The following is a 27,881-nucleotide window of genomic DNA, read 5'->3' as shown; positions in this document are numbered from 1 at the left end:
GAGCTTTTGGACATCCTTTTCCATCTAGAATATTCTGCTTTTTAGGGCATTCTTCTCTTACTTGGTTTTTTGGATCTCTTTTGTCATTTGGGTTAGTCTATTTTTAAGACGTTATTTTCTTCAACATTTTTGGGGTCTCCTTTAGCAAGGAGTTGACTCATTTTTCATAGTTTTCTTGCATCACTCTCATTTCTCTTCCCCATTTTTGCTCTACTGCTCTTATGTGATTTTCAGAATCCTTTCTGAGTTCTTCTGTGGTCTGAGAACAATTTATAATTTTTCTTAGAGGAGCTTTGACTTTATTGTCTTCTCTTTGCATGTTTTGGTCTTACTTGTCACCAAAGTAAGATTCTATAGTCTGACTCCTTTTCTGCTTTTTGGTCATGTTTCCAGGCATTTCCTTGAGTTTTGAGCTCTTTTATCAAGGTAGACCTCTGCTTCCAGTGGGGGCTGGAGGTGTATTGTCAGCTACTTAATTCTCCCACAGTCTGTGGGCTTAGAGTTCCATAAACAGTCACTGCTGCTGACATTAGTGCTGCTGTGGCTGCTGCATGTTCCTTTGCCCTCTTCCCCCTTTGACACCCTTGTCCCACAGGCATTTTTCACTGACCTTCCAATTTGTCCTCAGCATTTGTGGGTTGTGAAATCTGGAAACCCCCACAGGAGCCCGAGATTCAGTCCCCCTGAGACCTCCTCAGATCTCGTCTCTGCTGGCACACTCAAGCTGGACCCTGCTCTGCCCCCAGCATGGCACAATAGACACTTCCTGGTAAACTTTCAGGCTGTCTTGGGCTGGAGATTTGCTTCACTCTGAGTTCTGCAGTTCTAGAATTTGTTTAGAAGAATTTTTACGGGTAATTGGATGGGCTTGAGGGAGTAGTCTGGAAAGTCTGTGCTGTTACTCCACTATCTAAGAAAACAATTCTTGAAAAACTAGCTTTCTGCAAGTGGAAACTAACAACTTTATGAGAATCAAATATCAATCAAACATAATCAAAAGAATGAAAAATTAAAGGAAAGTGTAAAATATCTCATTGCAAAGCAAAACAGAACACTAAACTAAAAAATAGATCCAGGAGAAACAATTTAAGAATTATTGACTACCTGAAAGGTATGATCAAAAAAGAAACCTAGACAGCATTTTTCAAGAAATTATCAAGGAAAATTGCCTTGATATCCTAGAAACAGAGAGTAAAATAGTCTTTGAAAGAATTCACCAGAGCAGAGCCAAGACAGTGGAGAGAAATCAGGTATTCACCTGAATTTTTCCACAAATTTCTTCCAATACCTCTAAAAAATGAATCTGAACAAATTTTAGAGTGGCAGAATCCACTAAAATGCAGAGTGTGACAGATTTCCAACTCGAGAGAGCCCAAAATCTTGATGGGGAAGATGTGTTACACTAGGGGAGCTCAGAGCACTTGGGCTCCATCAGCAGTGACTCAGCCATAGCAGAGCTGGAAGGGCTCCATTTGGTCTGAGTCACCAGAAGCAATGCTGATTCCCAAACCTTTCAGCACAGGGTTAGAGTCTGGCAGTTATGGGTGAGAGATAAGCCTGGGGCCTGTAGTAGTAATAGCAGCTGCTCCTAGAGCTGTCAGCCTACAGACTGAATGTTTGGAAGTCACCTACTTGAACTTTCAGGAGTCAAGATGGCAGAGTAAGCTGTAAGTGCTCTCACCCTCCCTTGCTGACCTTGAAAATCTAAGAGAATATTGCCCCAGGAAAAATCCAGGAATAGTGGAGCCAGCAGAAGGGATACAGTAGTCTTTTAGCTCTTGAGATTAGTGAGATTAGGGAGATTGTTGGGAAGGGTCCCTGTTGCTGTGGCCGAATGGGATCAGTGGAGGACCACAGGCATTTCAGCAAGCCCCACCCCAGTGTACCAGCAGGATATCCAGAGCTCTGGGGGTGGGGTGGAGTAGGTAATCACCAACACCAGACCCCAGGTATGTCTTAACACAGAGAGGGGAATTGAACAGACAGAACAGACAGGGAATTGGACAGGGTTCATCTGTCACTGAGCCTGCCTGTGGTCTAGCATAGACCCGGAGGAGGAGACCACCTACAGCCAGACCATCCCTCTCCCATACCTCATGACATAAGGTTCAGTGTAACCCTAAGGAATGTCAGAAAGACGTCACCTGGCCTCAGTCTTGGAACACACAACCCAGTTCAGCACCAGGTAAGTGGCAGCAATGTATACCTTCTAGCTGAAAGAACCAGAGGTCACAACACACAAAGCCAGTAAACAGGCTTCAAGCTCACAGTACAGGAAATGTGGAACAGAATCCTCTGTGCCCCCCAGTAGCAGAGATCGACTTTAAAGTCCAGGAAAAATGCAATCACCATGGGCAAGAAGGAAATCAGAAAAGCAAAGACAATAGAATCTTATTACTGGGAAAGAGAAGATCAAAATATGAATTCAGAAGAGGACAGCATTGACAATATACTCACATCTGAAACCTCAAAGGGGAATATGAACAGATCTCAAGTCCATAAAGCATTCTTAGAAAAGCTCAAGAGGCATTTTAAAAGGTGAATTAGAGAGGTAGAAGAAAAAACTGACTAATGGGTTTGAAAATATGATTGAAAAAATGAAAAGAAAAAGAAATCACTGAAGAGAACAGCTACTTAAAAAGTAAAATTGGCCAGAAGGTTAAGGAGGTACAAAACCTAACTGGAAAAATTGGACAAATGGAAAAGGAGGCACAAAAACTGACTGAAGAAAACAATTTGTTAAAAATTAGTATTGGACAAGTAGAAACTGACTCTACGAGACATCAAGAATATGTCAAACAAAATATAAAATATGAAAAAAGGGAAAAAAATGTAACATATCTCATTGGAAAAAACAGGTGACCTGGAAAATGGATCCAGGAGGGAGAATAAGAATTATTAGTCTCCTGGAAAGCCATGATGAAAAAAAACCCTGGACAATATCTTCCAAGAAATCAGCATGGAAAATTGTGCTGAGATCCTAGATCCAGAGGACAAAATAGATATCCACAGATCTCCTCCTGAAGGAGATCCCAAAATGAAAAACCAATGAATATTGTTGCCAAATTCCAGAACAACCAGATCAAAGACAAAATATATTGAGGAACTACAGTCAGTATCACACAGGATCTAGTAGCTTCTACATCGAAAGGTGGGAGGTATTGGAGTATGATATTCCATAGGGCAAAGGAGCTTGAACTACAACCAAGGATCAATTACTGAGCAAAATTGTGCATAAGCTTTCAGGCAAGGAGATGGACATTCCATAACATAAGAGATTTCCAAAACTTCATGATGAAAAGCCCAGAGTTCAATAGAAAATGTGATCTTTAAGTAGAAAACTCAAGAGAGGCATGAAAAGGTAAATAAAGGAAAGAAGAAAAAGAAACTTTTTATTCAATATGGGCAAACTATTTTCATCCCTATATGGGAGAGTGATATTTGGTAATCTTGAGAATTGTACATTTATTATGATATGTAAAGATACATACGTAGATAGAGGGAATGAGTATAAATTAACTAATGTGATGACAGAAAACAATTAAGGGGTGTGGAGGGACTGGAATGGGAGAGGAGGAAAGGAGAAGGCAGAAAAAAAGATAAATTTCACCACAGGAAGAGGAACAAAGCACAAAAGCATAGTAGAAAGAAAGGAGGTAGAAAGAAAATTGTTTGAGCTTTACTCTCATTGCTTTACTCAGTTAAGTAAGAAACCTAACTTGCCCAACAGGCAGTTGTGATGGCAATTAAAATAGGATCTTGTGCTGTTTTTGTTTTAGCATAATCAAGTGCCTCTGATTGAATCTTACCTTTATCAGTCAAGAGACTTTACAAGAAGTAAAGTACAAAAACCAGAGTTCTTTAAACTAGAAACAGTGTAAGCACTTGATCTGATAGTGTGATTAAAGATCTTCCTCACCCATTAATGGACCTGCCCATTAAGGGGAGTTTGATTAGGGAAGATTTGTAGGAACTACTCACAGATTTTGTTAATAAGGCACTTGTTCTCAAAGGTTGGGATGCCTTCTGGCTCTAAAAAAGGTATAAATGCTCTGAGGGTGAGGTTTTACTTTGGGATTTAGTTTTGGTAATGTGTAGGTTACAAGACCCTTACCCAAAATTTTAAATAAATTAAGAGACTTCTCAAAGTTTTATTCAAAATGTTTTATTCAATTCTCCCGAGAAAGGGGTGTCCCCCCACCAGGACTAGGCTAATGGAAGGAGGCAGCTTAGAGAGAATAAAACAGCATCATATACTCTAATGCAGAGAATACCCCCCCCCCCCCCACTATCCCATCTGTCCATTGGCTGGGAGGCAGGCTTACAGTCTGAGCGTGAAAAACTAAACAAGATGCGAGAAATGAAGTAACAAAGATCCACCTATCCAAACACACTTCCTTATCTAATACTTAAATGACTGCTGATGTGGCTATTCTACAACTAAAGTAAAAAGGAGAGGTGGGGAAGAGGAGAAGGCTGATGTGGCGATAGTATCAAAAAAAGAGAAATTTGATTAACTTCCAAGTTTCAACTACAGTTCATTATGTCCTCATTTGTTACAAAATACCAGTGCTAAAGTAGCACTTTCACAGACAGAAGGGAGGAGCATGACCCTAACTGCCCACAAGCCCTGGATTCCTCGAAATCAACAATCCAGAGAGAGAGGCATTTTGGAAAAGAAATTTTATTTAGAAAATACAACATTCCCCATATGTTACTATGAGAAGTCTTCACAATGTCCTCATTTCACTCATTAAGAACATTTGAGCTCCGGATGAGAATTTTGGGAATCTGCTAAGGGGAACACCGCCTTCTCTTTGAATACAAATGTCATACTTCTCTCTCTGGTAACCATTCAGACAGCTATACCTGTCCATTCAATTGTGGTTAGGCAGAAGAAGCCATGTCTTTTCATTACTTTGGGACTTATTGATTGGAAGTGTTTCTTTAGGCAGACAAGGATTCTGGGAAGGTGCTAAAGGACCCCCTGGCTTTGAGAACCCAGGTGTCCTGGTTCCCTCTCTGATAATGATGGTCAGGCAATTGGGGTCCAATTGTTTGTTGAATTCAGGCTGAAGAAGCCATGTCTGTTGATCTTTTGATTTCTCTGCATTTTCTTTGAAATTCAGGGTGCTGACTCCCTAAACTAACTGAATGATATATGTACTTGGTTAAAGGAATGATGCGTGTGCTTGATTAAAAAGACTGTTAACCTCTCAAAAGTTGCCTTCACTTTTATGTATACAGATCTAAGAACCTGTGATAGCAGATTAACCTGTGTATCTTAGGGTGCAAACCTTCCAGACGAAAAATCCTTCCAGAAAATTTGATCTTTAAGTGGAAGACTCAAGAAAGGCATTAAAAGGTAAACACAGGAAAACAAAATAACACTTTTTATTCAATATGGGCAAACTGTTTGCATCCCTATATGAGAGGATGATACTTGATATTCTTGAGAGTTGCGTATTGATTATGACATTTAAAAGGGATACACACAGATAAAGGGAATGGGTATAAATAAACTGATGTGATGATAAAGAACAACATAACTAAAATGTGTTTAGGGATGGTAATGGGAGAAGAGGAAAAGAGAAGACAGAAAAAGTTAAATTACACCACAAGAAGAGGCACAGAAACATAGTAGAGGAAAAGAAAGGATGTAAATGAGCATTGTTTGAGCTTTACTCTCATCGGATTTGCTTTAGGAACCAAACAACATATTCAGTTAAGTACAGAAATTTAATCTCCCCTATAGGCAGTAGGAGGGGAAAATGGAAAGAAAAGGGAGGGATTAGATAGAAAGGAGGAAAGAAGTAGTACGACAAAAGTGAAGTAAAAGGCAGAGGGGCTGATAGAAAGAAGGGGGGACTGAAGGAGGGCATGGTAAAAAGAAAAACTTTTTTGAGGTAGAGAATAGGATGGAGAGAAAGACACAGATAGTAATCAAGTGAATGGGACGAATTCTCCCATAAAATGGAGATGGATAGCAGAATGGACTAAAAACCATAAAGCTGTAATACGTTGTTTATTTGAAAAAGTGGGATATATGCAGGGTAAAAATAAAAGGGTGGATTAGAATATAGTATGCTTCAGCTGAAAAATAAAAAAGCAAGGGTAGGGATTCTTATCTCAGACAAAGCAAAAGCAAAAACAGATACAATCAAAAGAGATAGGAAGGAAACTATATCCTGCTAAAAGGCATCATAGATAATGAAACAATATCATTACTATACACATATTCACCAAGTGCTAGAACATTCAGATTCTTAGAGGAGAATATAAGGGATTTAAAGGAAAAGGAGACAGTAAAACTATATTAATGGGGGACCTCAATCTCCCCCTCTCTGAACTTGATAAATCTAACCTGAAAATAAACAAGAAAGAAGTTAAGGATAGAATTCTGAATAAGGTAGATATAATAGACCTCTGGAGAAAATTAAGTGGAGATAGAAAGGGAATATACCTTTTTCTCAGCAGTACGTGGCACGTACAAAAAAAAATTGATAATGTACTAGGGCACAAAATCCTCACAATCCAGTGCATAAAGGCAGAAGTAGTCAATGCATTCATTTCAGATCATGATGCAGTATAATTACATGTAATAAAAGGCCATGAAAAGACCAAAAAATTCTTTGGAAGCTAATTAATCTAATCCTAAACAATGAGTAGGTCAAAGAACAAATTATAGAAACATATGAATAACTTTTATTCAAGAGAATAGCAATAATGAGACATCCTACCAAAAGTTATGGGATACAGTGAAAACACTTCTTAGGGGAAGTTTTATATCTTTGAATGCTACTTGTGTAAAATAGAAAAAGAGGAAATCAATGACTTGGGCATGTAACTGAAAAAACTAGAAAAAGAACAAATTCAAAATCCCCAATTAAGTACCAAATTAGAAATATTGAAAACTGAAGGACAGATTAAGAAAACTGAAATTAAGAAAACTACTGAACTAATAAATAAAACTGAGATATGGTTTTATGAGCAAAACAATATAATTGATACAACTGTGGTCTATTTGATGAGAAAAGCGAAAGAAGACAACTAAATTGCCAATATCAAAAATAAAAATGGGGAACTCATCTCAAAATGAAGAGAAAATTAAAACAATAGTTAGAAATTATTTTGTCCAACTGTATGGCTATAAGTGTGAAAATGTAAGTGAAATGGATGAATATTTACAAAAATATAAATTACCCAGACTAATAGAAGAGAAAGTAAAATACTTAAATAGCCCCATATCAGAAAAAGAAATTGAACGTGCTATCAATATATTCACTTGGAAAAAATCTCCAGGGTCATAAGGATTTACTAGCAAATTCTATCAAACATTTCAAGAATAGTTAATTTCAATACCATATAGACTATTTGGGAAAATTAGTGAAGAATGGGTCCTATCAAATTGTTTTTATGATACAGATATGGATCTGATACCTAAACCGAGAAGAGCCAAAAGAGAGAAAGAAAATTATAGACCAATTTCTCTAATGAATGAAGATGCAAAAATTTTAAAGAATTTTTTAAAAATTAAAGAAAATATTAGCAAAAAGATTACAGCAACATATCACAAGGATCATACTTTGATCATGTAGGATTTATACTTGGAAAGAAGTGCTGGTGCAATATCAGGAAAACTATCAACATGCTTTTTCTTATCAACAAGAAAACTATCAGAAACCATATGACTATCTCAATAGATATAGAAAAAGCTTTTGGCAAAATACCATACCCATCCCCATTGAAAACACTTGAGAGTATAGGAATAAATGGAGCCTTCCTTAAAATAATAAGTAGTATCTACCTAAAACCATCAGCAATGACTACACATAATGGGGATTAGTTAGATGCATTTCCAAGAAAATCAAGGGTGAAACATGGATATCCATTATCACCACTGCTATTCAATATGCTACTAGAAATGTCCGCTGTAGCAATTTGAGAAGAAAAAGAAATTGAAGGAATTAGAATAGGCAAAGAAGAAACTAAGTTATCACTCTTTGCAGATGATATGATGATATACTTAGATAATCTCAGAGAATCAAGTAAAAAAACTTACTTGAAATAATAAACAACTTTAGTAAAATTGCAGGATACAAAATAAACTCACAAAATCATCTCCATTTCTATATATTACTAGCAAAGCCCAATAGCAAGAGATAGACAGAGAAATTCCATTTACAGTTATTGTAGACACTCTAAAATATTTGGGAGTCTACCTGACAAAACAAGCCCAGCAACTATATGGACACAATGACAAAACACTTTGTGCATAAATAAAGTCAGATCTAAATAATTGGAAAATCATCATTTGCTTGAGGGTAGACAGATCTAATATAACAAAAAGGACAATTCTACTTAAATTAATTTACTTATTCAGTGTTTTACAAATCAAACTGTCAGATCATTTTTTATAGAGGTAGAAAAAGTAATATCAAAATTCGTCTGGAAGAACAAAAGTTCCACAGTATCAAGGGAACTAATGAGCAGAAATTCTAGAGAAGGTGGTTTATTCTTACTGGACCTCAAATTTTCTTATACAGCATCAGTCATCATGATCACTTGTTACTAGCTAAGAAATGGATGGATAAATCATTGGAATAGGTTAGGTACACAAAACACAATAGCAATGATTATAGCAGCCTACTGTTTCTTACACCCAAGGATGCTAGCTCCTGGGCAAAGAACCCACAGACAACAATTTTTAGGAAAACTGAAAAATACTGTGGTGGAAATCGGGCATAGACCAATACCTGACACCATATGCCAGAATAAAATCCAAATGACTGCATGATCTAGGTATAAAGGCTGATAGTATATAGAACCTAGGGGAGCAAGGGATAGTTTATTTATCAGATGAATGGAGAATGGAGGAAGTTATGACAAAACAAGAAATTGAGAACATTGTGAAATGCAAAATGTATAACTTCAATTACATTAAATTGAAAAGTTCTTGCAGAAGTAAAACCAATGCAAACAAGATTAGGAGGGAAGCAGAAAAATGGGGAAGAATTTTTACAAATAATGTTTGTGATAAAGTCCTCATTTCTAAAATCTGTAGAAAACTGAGTCAAATTTTTAAGAGTACAAGCATTTCCCCAATTGATAAATGGTCAGTGTATATGAACAAACAATTTTCAGAGGAAGAAATTAAAGCTATCTGTAGTCATAAGAAAAAAGTCTGTAGAGGGGGTGGAGCCAAGATGGTGGAATGACAGCAATGACTTACCTAAGCTCTTAGACAAACTCCTTCAGATACCTCTAAAAAGAGAATCTGACCAAATTTTGGAGGTGCAGAATCCAATAGGAGGCAGACTGTATCATATTCATAGCCCAGGAAAGACTGGAAGGTTGACAGGAAGGATCTGTTCCTCAGGAATGAGCCCACAGTGCACAGCACAGCATGTCCAGTGCAGTGGAGCAGGAGGGCCCTGGGGAGACCTGAGACAGCAGCAAGCAGAATGGCAGAGCAGCAGCCCAGAGTAAGAGACCCAACAGAGCTGAGCAAGTGGCAGCTGCTGAGCCCCAGAAATCAGCCTCAGCTCCTGAGAATTTTAGCCTGCAGATTAAACATGTGTAAATCACCTATGTGACCTTCAGGGAGCCAGGATGACAGAGTGAGCAGTAAATGCTCTCTCCTTCCCCATTGATAACCTCAAAAGAGCCATAAAATATTTTCCCAGAAAATCCTGGGGGAACAGCAGAGGGGACAAATAGTATCATAACACCTGAGGTTAAGAAAATAGCTAAGGGAGATTCTTCCAACTGTGGCAGAGGTGAACCAGAAGGAGAGGGACCCCAGGGCAGTGGAAACTCGCACTAGGACCCAGGTGTGCCTCAGCACTTCAGGGGAAATGGAAAGACAATAAGACAGCTGGGATCACCAATCCTTGAGGTTGCCTTTGCCTCAGCTCAGATGAGGTGAGCTCCCTTGATCAGACCACCCCTCCCTCACTTATCAAACTAGCCCCAGGGCTGATCAGGGAAACACAAAACAAAAAGATAAAAAGACACTTGTTCTTAGCTTTTTCACACCAGTTAGTTCAACACCAAGTTCTGCAGCCTCTAACTGAAAGAACCAGAAGCCACAACACACAATCACCATGATGAGCAGGAAAAAGCAGAACAAGGGCAAAAAAACCATAGAATCTTTCTATGGGGACAAAGACCAAAACACAAATCCCAAAGAGGTCAGTAGTGGGACTGTACTTCCATTTTAAACTTCATAAGGGACTATGAACAGCTCACATGCACAAAAAACTCCTAGAACAGCTAGAGAAGGAAATAGAAGAGAAACTGGCCAGTGGATTTAAAAGAAAGAAAAAAGAATTCACTGATGAGAACATCTCTTAGAAAAGGAAAATTGAACAAATGGAAAAGGAAGTACAAAACCTACTGGGAAAATTGGGCAAATGGAAAAGGAAATACAAAAATTAACTGGAGAAAATAACTCCTTAAAAGGAAAAATTGGACAGATGGAAAAGGAGATGCAAAAGTTAACTGAAGAAAACAACTTGATAAAGATTAGAATTGGCCAAATAGAAACTAATGACTCTATGAGACAGCAAGAATCAGTCAAACAAAATCTAAAGAATGAAAAGATAGGAGAAAATGTAAAATATCGAACTGGAAAAACAACTGACCTTGAAAATAGATCCAGGAGAGAAAATTTAAGAATTATTGGCCTGCCAGAAAGCCACAATGAAAAAAAATAGTCTGGACAGTATCTTCCAGGAAATCATGAAGGAAAACTGCCCAGAAGTGCTAGATCCAGAGGGCAAAAATAGTCATTGAAAGAATCCACCGTTCACCTCCCAAAAGGGATTCCAAGCTCAAAACTGCAAGAAATATTATTGCGAACTTCTAGAACTATCAAGTGAAGGAGAAAATACTACAGGCAGCCAGAAAGAAACCATTCAAATATTGAGGAGCTACAGTCAGGATCACACAGGACCTTGCAGCTTCTACATTAAAAGATCAACAGAACTGGAATTCAATATTTTGTAAGACAAAAGAGGTGGGAATACAACCAAGGATCAACTACCCAGCAATGTTCAACATAATATTTAGGGCAAGGAGGTGCTCATTCAATGAAGTAAGAAATTTCCAGACCTTCCTGACAAAAACGTCAGAACTTAATAGAAAATTGGATCTTCACATGCAGGTCTCAAGAGAGGCATAAAAAGGTAAACAGGGGGAAAAAACAAAAATTTGTTCTCAATTTGGGAAAACTGATTACCTCCCTGTAAGGGAAGATGATACCTGTTAATCTTGAGAAATGTACATCTATTATGAGATATAAAAGGGATATATATATAGAAGGAACAGGTATAAAGTAAATGATGTGGTGATAAAAATATGATTTAAGCATGTAAAGGAATTGCAAGAGGAAGTGTAAAAAGGAGGAAGCAGAAAATGATAAATTATACCACAGGAAGAAGTACAAAATTATAGTATAGGGAAAGAGGGGAGAGAGATGAGCACTGTTTGAGAGGTACTCTCAACTGATTTGGTTCAAGGAGGGAACAATAAACTTAATTAAGTATATTACTCTAGTTAGCTCTATAGGTAGTAGGAGGGGAAGGGGAAGAAAGGGGAGCGGAAGCTAAAAGGGAGGGAAGAAGTACTAAGGGTAAAGGGGAGTAAAATGGAGCAGGGCTAAAAGAAGGAAGGGAAGGCTGCAGGAGATGATGGTGAAAAGTGAAAACTATTGAGGAAGGGAAGCGAGGCGGGAGATCTAAAAGCACTAAGGGTGGGGAAGAGGAAGGAGGGAAATACAGATTGTAATCATAACTGTGAATGTGAATGGAATGAACTCTCCCATAAAACGGAGAGGGATAGCAGAATGGATTAAAAGACATAATCCAACAATATGTTGTTTACAATAAACACATTTGAAACGGAGGGATACACACAGGGTGAAGGTAAAAGGTTGGAGCAGAATATATAGTGCTTCAACTGATGTAAGAAAAGCAAAAGCAGGGGTAGCAATCCTAATCCCAGACAAAGCAAAAGCAGAAATAGATCTAATCAAAAGAGATAAGGAAGGAAACTACATCCTGCTGAAAGGCACCATAGACAATGAAGCAATATCATTACTAAACATGTATGCTCCAAGTGGTATAGCATCCAAATTCTTAGAGGAGAGGTCGGGGGAGTTGAAGGAAGAAATAGATACAAAACTATACTAGTAGGGAACCTCAGCCTCGCCCTCTCTGAACTTGATAAATCTAACCTCAAAATAAACGAGAGGTTAAGGAGGTAAATAAAACTCTGGATAAGGTAGATATGATAGATCTCTTGAGAAAACTGAATGGGAATAGAAAGGAATATACCTTTACTCAGTAGTACATGGCACATATACAAAATCTGACCATGTACTAGGATATAAAAACCTCACAATCCAGTGCAGAAAGGCAGAGAAAGTCAATGCATCCTTCTCAGATCATAATGCAATAAAAATTATATGTAATAAAAGGCCACGGAAAGTTAAATAAAAATCAATTGGAAACTAAATAATCTAATCCTAAAGAAGGAGTAGATTAAACAACAAATCATAAAAACAATCAACAACTTCATTCAAGAGAATGACAATCATGAGGCAACCTACCAAATCTTATGGGATACTGCAAAAGCAGTTCTTAGGGGAAGTTTTATATCTTTGAATGACTACATAAATAAAATAGATAAAGAGGACATCAGTGCATCAGCATGCAGCTGAAAAAACTAGAAAAAGAGCAAATTGAAAATCCCCAAATAAATACTAAATTATAAATACTCAAAACCAAAGGAGAGATTAATAAAATTGAAATTAAGAAAACTGTTGAATTAATAAATAAAACCAATAGTTGATTTTATGAAAAAACTAATAAAATTGATAAACCTTTGGTCAATTTGATTTAAGAAAAGAAGAAAATCAAATTACTAATATCAAAAATGAAAGGAGTGAACTCACCTTCAAAGAGGAGGAAATTAAAACAATAATTAGAAATTACTTTGTCCAACTTTATGCCCATAAATTCGACAATCTAAATGAGATGGATGAGTATTTTTTAAAAAATACAAATTGCCCAGATTAACAGAAGAGGAAGTTGAATACTTAAACAACTCCATCTTAGAAAAAGAAATTGAACAATCCATCAATGAACTCCTTAGGAAAACATCTCCAGGGTCAGATGGATTTACAAGTGATTCCTATCAAATATTTAAAGAACAGTTAATTCCAATACTATGTAGGCTGTTTTTTAAAATGGGGGAAGGAGTCCTCCCAAATTCTTTTCATGATACAAATATGGTTTTGACACCTAAACCAGGAAGAGGCAAAACAGAGAAAGAAAATTATAGACCAATTTCGCTAAGGAATATAGAGGCAAAAATTTTAAATAAGATTTTAGCAAAAATTTCAGCATCTTATCATGAGAATAATACATTATGATCAGGTAGCATTCATACCAGGAATGCAGGGCAGGTTCAATATTAGGAAAAGTATTAGCATTATCAATCATATGAACAACAAAACTAACAGAAACCACATGATTATCTCAATAGATGCAGAAAAAGCTTTCAACAAAATACAATACCAATTCCTATTAAAAACACTGGAGAGCATAGGAATAAAAGGAACATTCCATAAATTAATAAGCAATATCTACAAGCATTATATGCAATGAGGACAAGCTAGATGCGTTTCTAATAAGATCAGGGGTGAAACAAGGATGTCCATTATCATCTCTATTGTTCAATATGGTACTAGAAATGTTAACTGCAGCAATTAGAAAACATAAAGAAATTGAAGGAATAAGAATAGGCAAAGAAGAAACTAAGTTATCACTCCTTGCAGATGATATGATGATATACTTAGAGAATCCTGGAGATTCAAGTAAAAAAACTACTTGAAATAATAAACAACTTTGTCAAAGTTGTAGGTTATGAAATAAATCCACACAAATCTTCTGCATTCGTATGTATTACTAACAAAGTTCAACAGCAAGAGATAGAAAGACAAATCCCACTAAAAGCTAGGGTAGACACTATAAAATATTTGGGAGTTTACCTGCCAAAACAAACCCAGTGACTATACGAACACAATTACAAGACACTTTTTGAACAAATAAAGTCATATCCAAGTAAGTGAAAAAATATCAGTTGCTCATGGGTAAGCCGAGCCAATATAATAAAAATGACAATTCTACCTAAATTAATTTACTTATTTAGTGCCATACCAATTAAACTATCAGATAATTATTTTCTAAAACTGGATAAAATAATATCAAAATTCATCTGGAAGAACAAAAGGTCCAGAATATCAAAAGGATTAATGAAAAGCAATGCTAGAGTAGGTGGCCTAGGGCTACCAGATCTCAAATTGTATTATAAAGCAGCAATTATCAAAACCACTTGGTAATGACTAAGAAACAGAAGGATAGACAAGTAGAATATCCTAAGTACTCAAGACTCAGTAAGCAATGAATATAGCAATCTCCTGTTTGATAAACCCAAGTACCCTGCCTTCTGGGATAAGAACTCACTGTTCGACAAAAATTGCTGGGAAAACTGGATAACAGTGTGGTGGAAACTAGGCATAGACCCATGCCTGAACCCATACACAAGAATAAAGTCCAAATGGGTACACTCTCTAGGTATAAAGATTGATACGATGGACAAACTGGAGAAGCAAGGAATAGTGTATTTGTCAGATTTAGAGAGTAGGGAAGAATATTCGACTAAAGAAGAGCATTATGAAGCATTATGGAATGCAAGATGGATAATTTTGATTACATTAAACTGAAAAGATTTTTACAACCAAACCCAATGCAACCAAGATTAGGAGGGATGTAGTATATTGGGAAATAATTTTTATAGCAAGTCTCAGGAATAAAGGCTTCTTTTCTATAATATATAGAGAACTGGGTCAAATGTACAACAATACAAGTAATTCCCCAATTGATAAATGGTCAAAGGATGTGAACAGGCAATTTTCAGAGAACGAAATTAAATATATCTATAATAATGTGAAAAAATGCTCTAAATCACTTTTGATTAGAGACATGCAAATCAAAACAACTCTGAGGTACCACATCACACCTATCAGATTGGCAAACATGACAGAACAGGAAAATGATAAATGTTGGAGAGAATGTGGGAGAGTTGGAACACTAATTCACTGTTGATGGAGCTGTGAGCTCATCCAAATGTTCTGAAGAGTGGTTTGGAACTATGTCCAAAGGGCTACAAAAATGTGCATACCCTTTGACCCAGCAATATTGCTTCTAGGACTGTATCCCCAAGAGATCATAAAAATGGGAAAGGGTCCCACATGTACAAAAATATTTATAGCAGCACTCTTTGTAGTTGCCAAAAACTGGAAGTCAAGGGGATTTCCATCAATTGGGGAATGCCTGAATAAGTTATAGTATATGAATGTAATGGAATGCTATTGTACTATAAGAAATTATGCACAAGAAGACTTCAGAGAGGCCTGGAAGGACTTATATGATCTGATGTTGAGTGAAAGGAGCAGAACCAGGAGAAATGCACGGCAATGACCACAGTGTGTGAGAGTTTTTTCTGGTAGACTTCTATCTTCATAGCAATGGAAGGACTTAAAAAAAATTCCCAATGATCTTCTAAGGCAAAATGCCTTCCACATCCAGAAAAAGAACTATGGAATTCAATTGCAGAATGTAGTAGATCATTTTTTTGTGTGTGTTTAATATTTTGGTTTATTATATGATTTCTCCCATTTATTTTAGTTCTTCTACACAGCATGACTATAGTGAAAATGTATTCAATAGGAATCCATGTGTAGATCCTATATAGAATTTTATGCCATCTCGGGGAGGGAGGGAGGTGCTGGGGGGCAGGTAGGGGAAAAAATCTGAGTTTTATGGTGGTAATTGTAGAACACTAAAAATAAATGAAATTAATATATATATAAAAAAAGAAAAAAATTATCTAAATCACTATTGATTAGAGAAACGGAAATCAAAACAACTTTGTGGTACCACATCACACTTATCAGATTGGCTAACATGACAAAACAGGAAGGTGACAAATGTTGGAAATGCGAGAGAGTTGGAACACTAATTCATCGTTGGTGGAGCTGTGAGTTGATATAATCATTCTGAAGAGCAATTTGGAACTACAAAAGGGTTATAAAAATGTGTATAACCTTTGACCCAGCATTATCACTTCTTGGGCTGTATCCCAAAGAGATCATAAAAATAGGAAAAGGCCCCACATGTACAAAAATATTTATAGCAGCTCTTTTTGTGGTGGCCAAAGAATTTGAAATCAAAGGAATGCACATCAACTGGGAAATGAGTGAACAAGTTGTGATATAAGAATATCATGGAATGCTCTTGTTCCATAAGAAATGAGGAACAGGCAGACTTCAAAAAAAATCTGGAAAGATGTATATATAAAGTGATGCATATGAAGTGAGCAGAAACAGGACAACATTATACACAGTAACAGTCACAGTGTGTGAGGACTTTTTTTTGGTAGACTTAGGACTTCAGGGCAATGCAAGGACCTAAAACTTTTCCAGAGAACTCTTGATGCAAAATGCCATCCACATTCAGAAAAAAACAAAACAAAACAAAACAAAACATAGAATGAAGCAGACAATTTTCTCCTTTGTTATGTTTTATTTTTCTTATGCTTTTCCCCATTCCTTTTAATTCTTCTATGCAACATGACTAATGTGAAAATGTGTTTAATAAGAATGCATTGTACAACCCACATAAGATTGCATGCTGTCTTGGGGAAGGAGTGGGGAGGGAGTGGGAGAAAACTTGGAGCTTGTGAGGTGGAGGAGCATACAATTCACAGTACAGTGCATCCTCAGTACAGTAGACTGAGCAGGAAGCCCCAGGCATTCTGAGGCAGCCTCAGCACTGCAGAATCCTGGTCATAACAGCCCATGACAGCATTCCAGGGGAACCGAGTGAGAGAGCCATGGAGCCCCAGGTATCTGAAGCAACTGCTCCTGAGACTATCAGCCTACAGATTAAATGTCTATAAGTCACATACTTGAACTTCTGAGAGCCAAAATAGTAGAGTGTTCGTTAAATACTGCCCCCCTCCTGTTGTTGACCTTGAAAGAACCATAAAATATTTCCCCAGAAAAATCCGGAATCAGTGGGATCAGCAGAAGGGGCAAACTGTCTCATAGCACCTGAGGATAGGAAAATAGCTAAGAAGGATTCCTTTCTACTGTGACCCAAAGGGAAGAGTGACAGACAGGAGCTGTCCCAGAAAGTCTCACCTTAGCAAACCAAGAGGGGATCCAGAGCCCCAGGGAGGTGGAGCCTCAGAACCACTAACACTAGGACCATAGGTGTGCCTCAGCACCCCAGGGGGAAAGGGGAAGACACTAGAGCAGCCAGAATCATCAACCACTGAGCTTGAGTTTGCTCTAGTTCAGCTGAGGAGACCTCCTCTGCCCAGACCATCCTTCCCCCACACTTAGCAAGTTAGCTCCAGGGCAATTCCAGGGAAACACAAAAAGACTTCACCTGGTCTTTGCTTTCTCACACCAGCAAGCACAGCATCAGGTTGTTTAGCTTCTAGCTCAAAGGAGACACTACTAAAATTAAAATTAAGAACATTATTGAACTAATAAATAAACCTACGAGCCTGTTTTATGTTAAAAAAAAGCAATAAAACTGATAAACATTCGGGCACTTTGATTAAAAAATGAAAGAAGAAAACCAAATTACCAATATCAAAAATGAAAAGGGTTAACTCACCTCCAGGGAGAAGGAAATTAAAACAATAATTACAAACTAGTTTGCCCAACTATATGCCCATCAATTTGACAATCTAAATGAGATAGAGGATTATTTTAAAAAATGCACATTGCCCAGATTAACAGAAGAGGAAGCTTGATATTTAAATATCCCCATCTCAGAAAAAGATGTTGAACAAGTCATCAGTGAACTCCCTACAAAAAGAATCTCCAGGGTTGGATAGATTTACAAGTGTATTTTATCAAACATTTAAAGAACAGTTAATTCCAATACTATATAGATTATTTAGGAAAATTGGGGAAGAAGGAGTCCTCCCAAATTCTTTTTATGATACAAATATTCTTTTCATACTTAAACCAGGAAGAGCCAAAACAGAGAAAGAAAATTATAGACCAATTTCTCCAATGAATATAGATGCAAAAATATTAAATAAGATTTTAGCAAAAAAAATACAGCAACTTATCACAGGAATAATACATTATAATCAAGTAGGATTTATTCCAGGAATGCAGGGCTGGCTCAACATTAGGAAAACTAGTAGTATTGATCATATCAACAAAACTAACAGAAACCACATGATTATCTCAATAGATGGAGAAAAACTTTTCATAAAATACAACACCCATTCTTATTGAAAGCACTGGAAAGCATAGGGATAAATGAAACTTTCCATAAAATAATAAGTATTATCTACCTAAGACCATCAGCAAGCATTATATACAGTGGGGACAAGTTAGATACATTTCCAATAAGATCAGAGGTGAAACAACGATGTCTATCATCACCACCATTATTCAATATGGTATTAGAAATGTTACTTGTGGCAATAAGAGAAGAAAAAGAAATTGAAGGAATTAGAATAGGCAAAGAAAAATCTAAGTTGTCACTACATACAGATGATATGATGATAAACTTAGAGAATCCAAGAGCTTCAAGTAAAACACTCCTTGAAATAATAAAAATTTTTGCAAAGGTTCAAGTTACAAAATAAAAGTACACAAATTCTGCATTTCTATATATTACTAGCAAAGCAGAACAGCAAGAGACAGAAAGAAAAATCCCATTTAAAGTTAGGGCAGACGCTATAAAATATTTGAAATTCTACCTCCAAAACAAATTCAGGAACTGTATGAACAATTACAAAACACTTTTTGCAAAATAAAGTCAGATTTATGTAAGTGCAAAAAAACATCATTTCCTTGTGGGTAGGCTGAGCTAATATAATAAAAATAAAAATGACAATTCTACCTAAATTATTTTATTTATTCAGTGCCATGCCAATCAAACTATCAGGTAGTTATTTTCTGTGGCTAGACAAATATTATCAAAATTCATCTGAAAGTACAAAAGGTCCAGAATATCAAGGGAACAAATGAAAAGAAATGCTAGGGAAGGTGACCTACCTCTACCAGATCTCAAATTGCATTATGAAGCAGCAGTTATCAAAATACCTTTGCACTGGCTAAGAAGCAGAAGGGTAGACAGGTGGAATAGGTTAGGTACTCAAGACACAGTAGACAATGAATATAGCAATCTACTCTTTGATACACCCAAGGACTGCAGCTTCTGGGATAAGAACTCACTGTTCAAAAAAATTGCTGGGAAAACTGGTAACAGTGTGGCGGAAACTAGTCATAGACCCATACCTGACACCGTACGCAAGAATAAAGTCCAAGTGGCTACATGATCTAGGTATAAAGATTGATGCTATAAACAAATTAGTGAAGCAAGGAATAGTGTATTTATCAGATTTAGAGAGAATGATTAAGGAAGAAGGCATAGAGAGTAAGACTAAAGAAAAGATAGAAAGCATTATGAAGTGCAAAACAGATAATTTTGATTACATTAAATTGAAAAGTTTTTGCACAACCAAACCCAATGCAACCAAGATTAGTAGGGAAACATAAAACTGCAACTAATCTCTGTGATAAAGGCCACATTTCTAAAACATATAGAGAACTTAGTTAAATGTACAAGAATACATGTCATTCCCCAATTGATAAATGGTCAAAGGATATGAACAGGGAGATTTCAGAGGAAGAAACTAAAGCTACCTATAGTCATATAAAAAGGCTCTAAATCACTACTGATTGGAGAGATGAAAATCAAAATAAGTCTGAGATACCACACCACACCTATCAGATTGGCTAATATGACAAAACAGGAAGGTGATGAATGTTGGAGAAGATGTGGGAGAGTTGGAACACTAATTCATTGTTGGTGGAGCTGTGAGCTAATCTAACCATTCTGGAGAGCAATTTGGAACTATGCCCAAAGGGATACAAAAATGTGCATACCATTTCACCCAGCAGTATCACTTCTCGGACTGTATCACCAAGAGATCAAAAAAATTGGAAAGGTTTCCACTTGTACAAAAATATTTATAGCAGCTCTCTTTGTGGTGGCCAAAAACTGGGAATCAAGGGGATGCCCATGAATTGGGGAATGGTTGAATAAATTGTGCTATATGAATGCAATGGAATACTATTTTACTATAAGAAATGATGAACAGGAAATCTTCACAGAGACCTGGAAAGACTTATATGAACTGGTGCTGAGTGAAAGGAGCAGAACCCAGAGAACTCTGTACACAGTAACAACCACACTGTGTGAGGAATTTTTCTGGTTGACTTAGTACTTTATTGCAATGCAAGGACTTAAATAATTCCCAGTGGTCTCTTTAGGCAAAATGCCTTCTACTTCCAGGGAAAGAATTATGGACTTCGATCACATAATGAAGCAAATCGTTTTCTTTTGTGTTATGTTTTGGTTTGTCTTATGAGTTCTCCAGTTCATTTTAATTCTTCTATGCAACATAACCGAGGTGAAAATACATCTAATAGGAATGTATCTTTAGAATCTATATAAAACTGTATGCTGTATCAGTGAGGGAGTGGGGAGATAGGGAAGAAAGGTGAGAGAGGGGAAAAATCTAAGGTATATGAAAGTGATTGCAGAACACTGAAAACAAATAAAATCAAAAACAAAGTTCACTCACACACAAAAGACATCTTGCTAAAAGATACCATAGACAATGAAGTAATATCAATACTAAACATATTTGCACCAAGGGGTATAACATCCATATTATTAGAAGAGAATCTGAGAGAAATACAGGAAGAAATAGACAACAAAACTACACTAGTAGAGGCCTCGCCCTCCCCATCTCATAACCAGATAAATCTAACCACATGATAAAGAAGAAAGAATTTAAAGAGGTGAATAGAATTTTAGGAAAGTTAGATATGATAGCCCTCATGAGAAAACTGACTGGGGATACAAAGGAATACAACTTTTTCTCAGTGGTGCATAAAAATTGACCACATATTAGGGCATAAAATCCTTTTAATCAATGCAGAAAGGCCCAAATATTGAATCTATTTCAAATCATGATGAAATAAAAATTCCATATAATAAAAGACTATGGAAAGATAGACTAAAAATTGATTGGAAACTAAATAATCCAATCCTAAAGAATGAATGAATCAAACAACAAATTATAGAAACAATCAAGAACTTCATCAGAGGGAATGATAGTGACACTCATTCTTTATTATTAGATACTAAATTAGATAATTTAGTTTCCAATTATTTTTAATCTATGATTCCATGACCCTTATTGCATATAATATTTTTTTGCATCATGATCAGAAAATGATGCAGTTAATATTTCTGCCTTTATGCATTTCTTTGTAAAGATTTTATGCCATAACATGTCGTCAGGTTTTATGTTGGTGTTATGAAAAATGTATATTCCTTTCTAGTCTCTTTCAATTTTTGCAACAGGTCTATTATTTCTAAATTTTCTAAAATTCTATAATTTCCTTAAGATCTTTCTTTTTTATTAGGTTTATCTAGTTCTGAAAGGGATAATCTGAGTTCCCTCATATTATGGTTTTACTGTCTATTTCTCTTGTAACTCACTTAATTCTTCCTTTAGATATTTGGATGCTATACCACTTGGTGCGTGCATATTTGATATTGATGTTACTTCATTGTCTATGTTAGGATGTAGTTAAATGTATTTTCCCCACTTATTTAATTAGATATACTTCCTTCTATTTTTCTTTATTTGAGATAATAATTGCTATCCCTGTTTTTTTGTACTTCAGCTGATGCATAACAGATTACTTTCCAGCCTTTTATTTTATTCTGTGTATCTGCTTCAAATATGTTTCTTGTAAACATGTAAGATTTTGGTTCTTAAGCCATTCTGCTATCAGCTTTCACTAATCAAATTCACATTCACAGTTATTATTATTGCTTACTTCCCTCCATCCTGCTTTTCCCCTCTGTTTATCCTTCTGTTTCTCTTTTTTAAACCTTATCCCTCCTCAAAAGGGTTTTGTTTCTGGGTACCACTTCCCACAATCCACCTTTTCTTCTATCATTCCTTCCCCTTCTTTTATACTCCTCTCCTTTTCCCCTATAGTGTAAGATAGATTTCTATACCCAAATGAGTGTGTGTGTGTTATTCCTTCTTTGAACCAATTCTTACAAGATTAAAATTTAAGCATTTCCTGCTGTCCCCCACTCTATCTTCTCTTCCACTGTAAAAAGCATTTTGGTGTCTCTTATATGTAAGAAAATTTACCCCATTCTATCAGTTTCCCCGTTTCTTCCAGTGCATCCCTTAATTCTATTTTTGTGATATCATCCCATCATAGTCAACTCAGACATATGTCCTCTATGGACACTCCTAACTGTGCTAATATAGAAAAATTCATAGGAGTTACTAGTCATTTCCTCTTGTAGTATGTAAAGAGTTTAACTTTGTTCAATTCCTTATCGTTTGTCTTTCCTATTTATCTTTTAATACTCATCTTGAGTCTTGTGTTTGAATATAAAATTTTATATTCAGCTCTCACTTTTTCATCTGAAAATATCCATTTTTCCTCTGATTATACTCAGTTTTGCTCAGTAGTTGATTCTTGACTGTAATGTTAGCTCCTTTACCCTCCAGAATATCATATTCCAAGCCCTTCAATCCTATAATGCAGATGCTGCTAAATCTGTGACTCGATGATATTTCAACTGCTTTTTTCTGATTGCTTGCAATATTTTCTCCGTGACCTGGGAGCTACGAAATTTGGTTCCAGTATTCTCAAGGGTTTTCCTCTTGGAATCTCTTTCCACAGGTGATTAGTGGATCTTTCCAACTTTATTTGATCTTCTGGCTCTAGCATATCAAACTGTGTCTAGGCTCTCTCTCTCTCTCTCTCTCTCTCTCTCTCTCTCTCTCTCTCTCTCTCTCTCTCTCTCTCTCTCTCTTTTTGATAATGGACTTCAAGTAGTCTAATGATTCTGCAATCATCCCTTCTCAAACCTGGTCAATTGTTTCTCAAATGATATATTTAACGTTTTCTTCTTTTTTTCCATTCTTTTGATTTTGTTTGATTGTTTCTTCATGTCCCACAGAGTCATTAGTTTCCACTTGGCCAATTTTAAGTTTTAAGGAGTTATTTTCTTCAGTGAGCTTTTTTACCTCCCTTTTCATTGAGCTAATTTCACTCTGTAAAGAGTTTGTATCTTCAGCAGATTTTGAACCTCTTTTTCTATTTGACCAATTCCGATTTTTTTTAATGAATTGTTAAATGGATTTCTGTGTCTATTTCAGCATTTGGTCTATTTTGTTTCTAAGATGTTATTTTTCACAGTAATCTTTCTAATATTTACCAAACTAATGAGTCTTTGCTTGCATCGCCTTCATTTATTTTTCTTATATTTTCTTCTTCCTCTTTTATTTGATTTTCAAAATTCTTCTTGAGCTCTTCCAGGTCCTGAGAGTAAATCTCATTTTTCTTTGAGACTTGCCACATAAATAGTTCAATCTTTTTGTCGTCTTAGTTTGTATTTTGAGCTTTTCTGTCATCATAGTAACTTTCCTTAGTGAGATTATTTGTTGCTGCTGCTGTTGTTACTTGTTTGCTCATTTTTGGTTTTTTCTCTGCTCCTGGGCTAAATGGGGCACTGTTCATGCTTCAGGTTGTTTTGTTTTGTTTTGTTTTTTATGTTGCTGTGTTCAGAGTTGTTTCTGGAGTCTCTAATTTCACTTCTTCCAAGGTGGTATGAACTAGAGAACTTTGATTAGTGCTTTCCTGGGCTTTGCTCTAATTTATGAGCAACCAAAGCACTCTTTTTCACCTTGAAATTGTGACCAGGGTCCCTATTTCTCCTTTTCTATTCCTTATCCTTAGAGTGCTACACAAAACCAAGTAAGGGAAAGACAACAGCTTGCTAGCAAAGGGTGCCCTATTATCTCCTTCTGTCCAGTTTTCTAACCACCTTGCAATCTATGAGCTGAGAAGGCTGAAGCCACCATGCCCGTATCTGATACAGTCACCCACAACACCTGTTGCTTGTTTACTGGGGGATGGCATAAGTTGAAACAGCCTCTGCTAGGCTGGGCTCTACTCTCACCCTCGTGTAACAGATCTTTCTTGGCAGTCTTTATTTTATTATGTTTTTAATTTATAGGATAAAACAAAAATTTCTATAACATAATACAATAAGAAAGGTAAATGCATATGAAACTTCAAATCTATCATGCACAGCTTTCTATTCCTTTCAAATATACAGCAAAATTATCATATAAATTTATTTTTCCCTTCCCTCTCCTCCCATCCCAGAGATGGCTATCATTAGTGTGTATGTGTATACATACATACATATACATGTATGTGTGTAAAATTATTGTATATATACTTTTATTCATCACTGCTTTTGATTGATGCAGGTGATATCTTCATATGTGCTTTATAGATAATATAGGTATTTATAATAGAAAAAAGAACTTATTTGCTCAAAGTCATTGTTAAAAAAAAAAGCAACATTGCTGTTACTGTACACAGTGTTCTCTTGGTTCCACTCATTTTGTTCTTCATTATTTCGTACAAGTCTTTTCTAAAATCGTAAAGCTCATCATTTCTTATAGCAGAGTAGTGTTCCATCACAATCACGTACCACAACTTGTTCAACCATTCTCCAATTGACAGGCATCCCTGAAATTTCCAGTTCTTTTCCACCACAAAGAGAATTGACACAAACAGTTTAGAACATAGAGGTACTTTTTCTTTCCCTCAATCATCTTTGGGAATAGATCAAGTATTATCTCTGGGTCAAAAGGTATAGGTATAGGGTATCTCTTTGGGCACAATTCCAGATTGATCTCCAAAATGGTTGGATCATTTTAAAATTCCATCTACAAGTAATGTCTCGGTTTTTCCATATCCTCTCAAACATTTGTCACTTCTCCCTTCTGTCATTTTAGGCAATTTGGTATGTATAAAATGAGATCTCAATGTCATTTTATTTTGCATTTCTCTAATCAATAATGATTTAGGATGTTTGTTTTATATGATTATAAATTGATTGGTTTTTTCTTCATTGGAAAATTGCTTTTTACATACTTTGACCACTTATCAGTTGGGGAATGACTCATATTCTTATAGATATGAAAAAGTTCTTTGTGTATTTGAGATATAAGACCCTTATCTGATAAAATGTCATTTCAATATCATGGAGTCATAGCCAGAATCACACAAAATTTATCTGCTACTGTACTAAGGAAACAGAGATCTTGGAATAAGATATTCTGGGAAACAGAAGAGCTAGAATTACAACCAAAAATAACCTACCCCAAGCAAAACATTTTCACGATGGAAAACAAACGAATATTTTATGAAATAGAGTACTTCCAAACATTTCTCATGAAAAGACATGAGTTGAATAGAAAATTTGACTTTCAAGTACAAGACTGAGGAGGAGAATACAAAGGTAAAGATAAAAGGGAAATAAAGTTAAATAAAATATTCCTGTATTGGAAAATGATGTATGCGACTACCAAGCATTTTTTCATTATCAGATCAGATAGAAGATTCTACTCAAAGGTTACAAGAGTGAGATAGTTATATTAGAATGATCTTAAATAATGAAAGCAGAAGAACGAGGGGTGCAGTAAGAGAAGGAGGAAGGGAGAGGAAAATGTTGAAAAATTATCTCATGTAAAAGAGTTATGAAAAGAAGAGATATTAAAATGAAGGTAAAATATTTGGGGACGGGATCAGACAATGCATTTCTCCTCTAATGCACACATACACATATGAGTATGTATATAGGTATATACATATATACACATATACATATACATGGAGGGGCTGGGGCTAGCTGAGTGGGTGTGTATGTACATGATATCAAAAAGCATCTGAACCAACTGGGAAGTAGGAGAAAAGAGCATAAGAGAAAGGTCAAAGTTATAAAAAAAGGAATTAAGATAAAAGAGGGCAGTGATCAAATCCAAAATGGAATTATAAGAGGGACATGATAAAAAGAAAGAGAAGATAAACAGGAGAAAAATAGAATGTAGGGAAATGCAGTTAAGAAACATAACTGTTAACGTGAGTGGGAAGAATTCACCCATAAAATGGAAGCAGATTGCAGAATGGATTAGAAACCATAATCTAACAATATGTTGTTTACAGGAAACACATTTGAAACAGAGAGACATACACAGCATTAAAATAAAAGGCTGGAGCAGAATCTATTATGCTTCAGTTAAAGTGAGAAAAGGCAGTGTTGGTAATCATGTTCTCAGACAAATCAAATGCAAAAATGGACCTAATTAAAAGAGGTAAGCAGAGAAACTACATCTTGCCAAAAGGTACCATAAACAATGGAGTATTATAAATATTAAACATATAGGCAATAAATTTCATGGCATTGAAGGTCTTTCTTTATTCTTTTTTAAAAAATACATAATTTAATTTCTATTCTCAACATACACTCCTACAATAATTTGTATTCAAAATTTTCTCTCCATCTCTCCTCACCACAGGGCTGCATGCATCCCATCTACCTCTTCCTCTAACTTGGTCTTCCTTCTATTACCCCCACCTTTTTCCAATCCCCTCCTCTGTTTTCCTGTAGGAGAAAATCAATTTCTATATCCCATTGTCTGTATATCTTATTTTCCCATTGCATGCTAAAGCAATTTTAACATTCATTATGAAAGCTTTGAATTCCATATTCTCTCCCTCCCTCCCCACCCACCCACAATGAAAAAATAAGCACTTCAATATAGCTCATGCATGTGTAACAAAGCAAAATGCTTCCATAATAGTTATGTTGTGAAAGACTAACCATATTTCCCTCTGTCCTGTCATGACCTCCATTTATTCCTTTCTCTCCCTTGACTTGTCCCTCCACAGTATTTGCTTCTGATTATCCCTTTCCCCAATTTGCTGTCTCTTCAGTTTTCTCTCTCCCATCTCCCACCTTGCCTTCCTGGGGAGTAAAATAGATTTCCATAACCAGTGGAGTGGGTGTTATTCCCTCCTTAAACCAAATCCCATGAAAGTAGGGCTCACTTGTTTCCTTTCATCTCCCCCCTCTTCCCCTCCATTGTAAAAGCTCTTTCTTGCCTCTTTTATGTGAGATGATTTGCTACATTCTATCTCTCCCTTTCTCTTATCTCCTTTATTCTCTTATTCCACATTTCCACAGGATGCGCAAATTTGGGATATCCACACCAAGTATTCACATGTGCTATCTGTGCCCAACCTGTGGTAGAGCATTCCAAGCTTGTATTGGTCTGATTAGTCACAGTCAGACACACTGAAATTTCACATTATCATGGTGATGTCATTTTGGTCCTCTTCAAAGATGAAGGACAACAACCAACCAGTATATTTCACTCAACAGTAAATTTCATTTTTTAGGTACTCTACCCTCATATTCATCTCACCCTCAGCCCTCTGTCTATGTATGTCTATGTATATCTATTTATCTATCTATCTATCTATCTATCTATCTATCTATCTATCTATCTATCTATCTATCTGTCTGTCTGTCTGTCTGTCTGTCTGTCTGTCTGTCTGTCTATCTATCTATCTATCTATCTATCTATCTATCTATCTATCTATCTATCTATCTATACACATAGACCCATGGACATGTACATATTTATATATGTATATATATACACATATATATACATACGTATATATATGCATACCTAAATATATATATATTTATATATAAATAGTATACACATACATACTTACTCATACCCACCTACATACACATGCATATATATGTATATGTGTGTATATATACACATATATGTTT

The sequence above is a fragment of the Notamacropus eugenii genome, chromosome 7 (genome assembly GCF_028372415.1).
Source record: "Notamacropus eugenii isolate mMacEug1 chromosome 7, mMacEug1.pri_v2, whole genome shotgun sequence".
NCBI classification, from domain to species: domain Eukaryota; kingdom Metazoa; phylum Chordata; class Mammalia; order Diprotodontia; family Macropodidae; genus Notamacropus; species Notamacropus eugenii.
Note: the sequence above shows the minus strand (reverse complement) of the source record.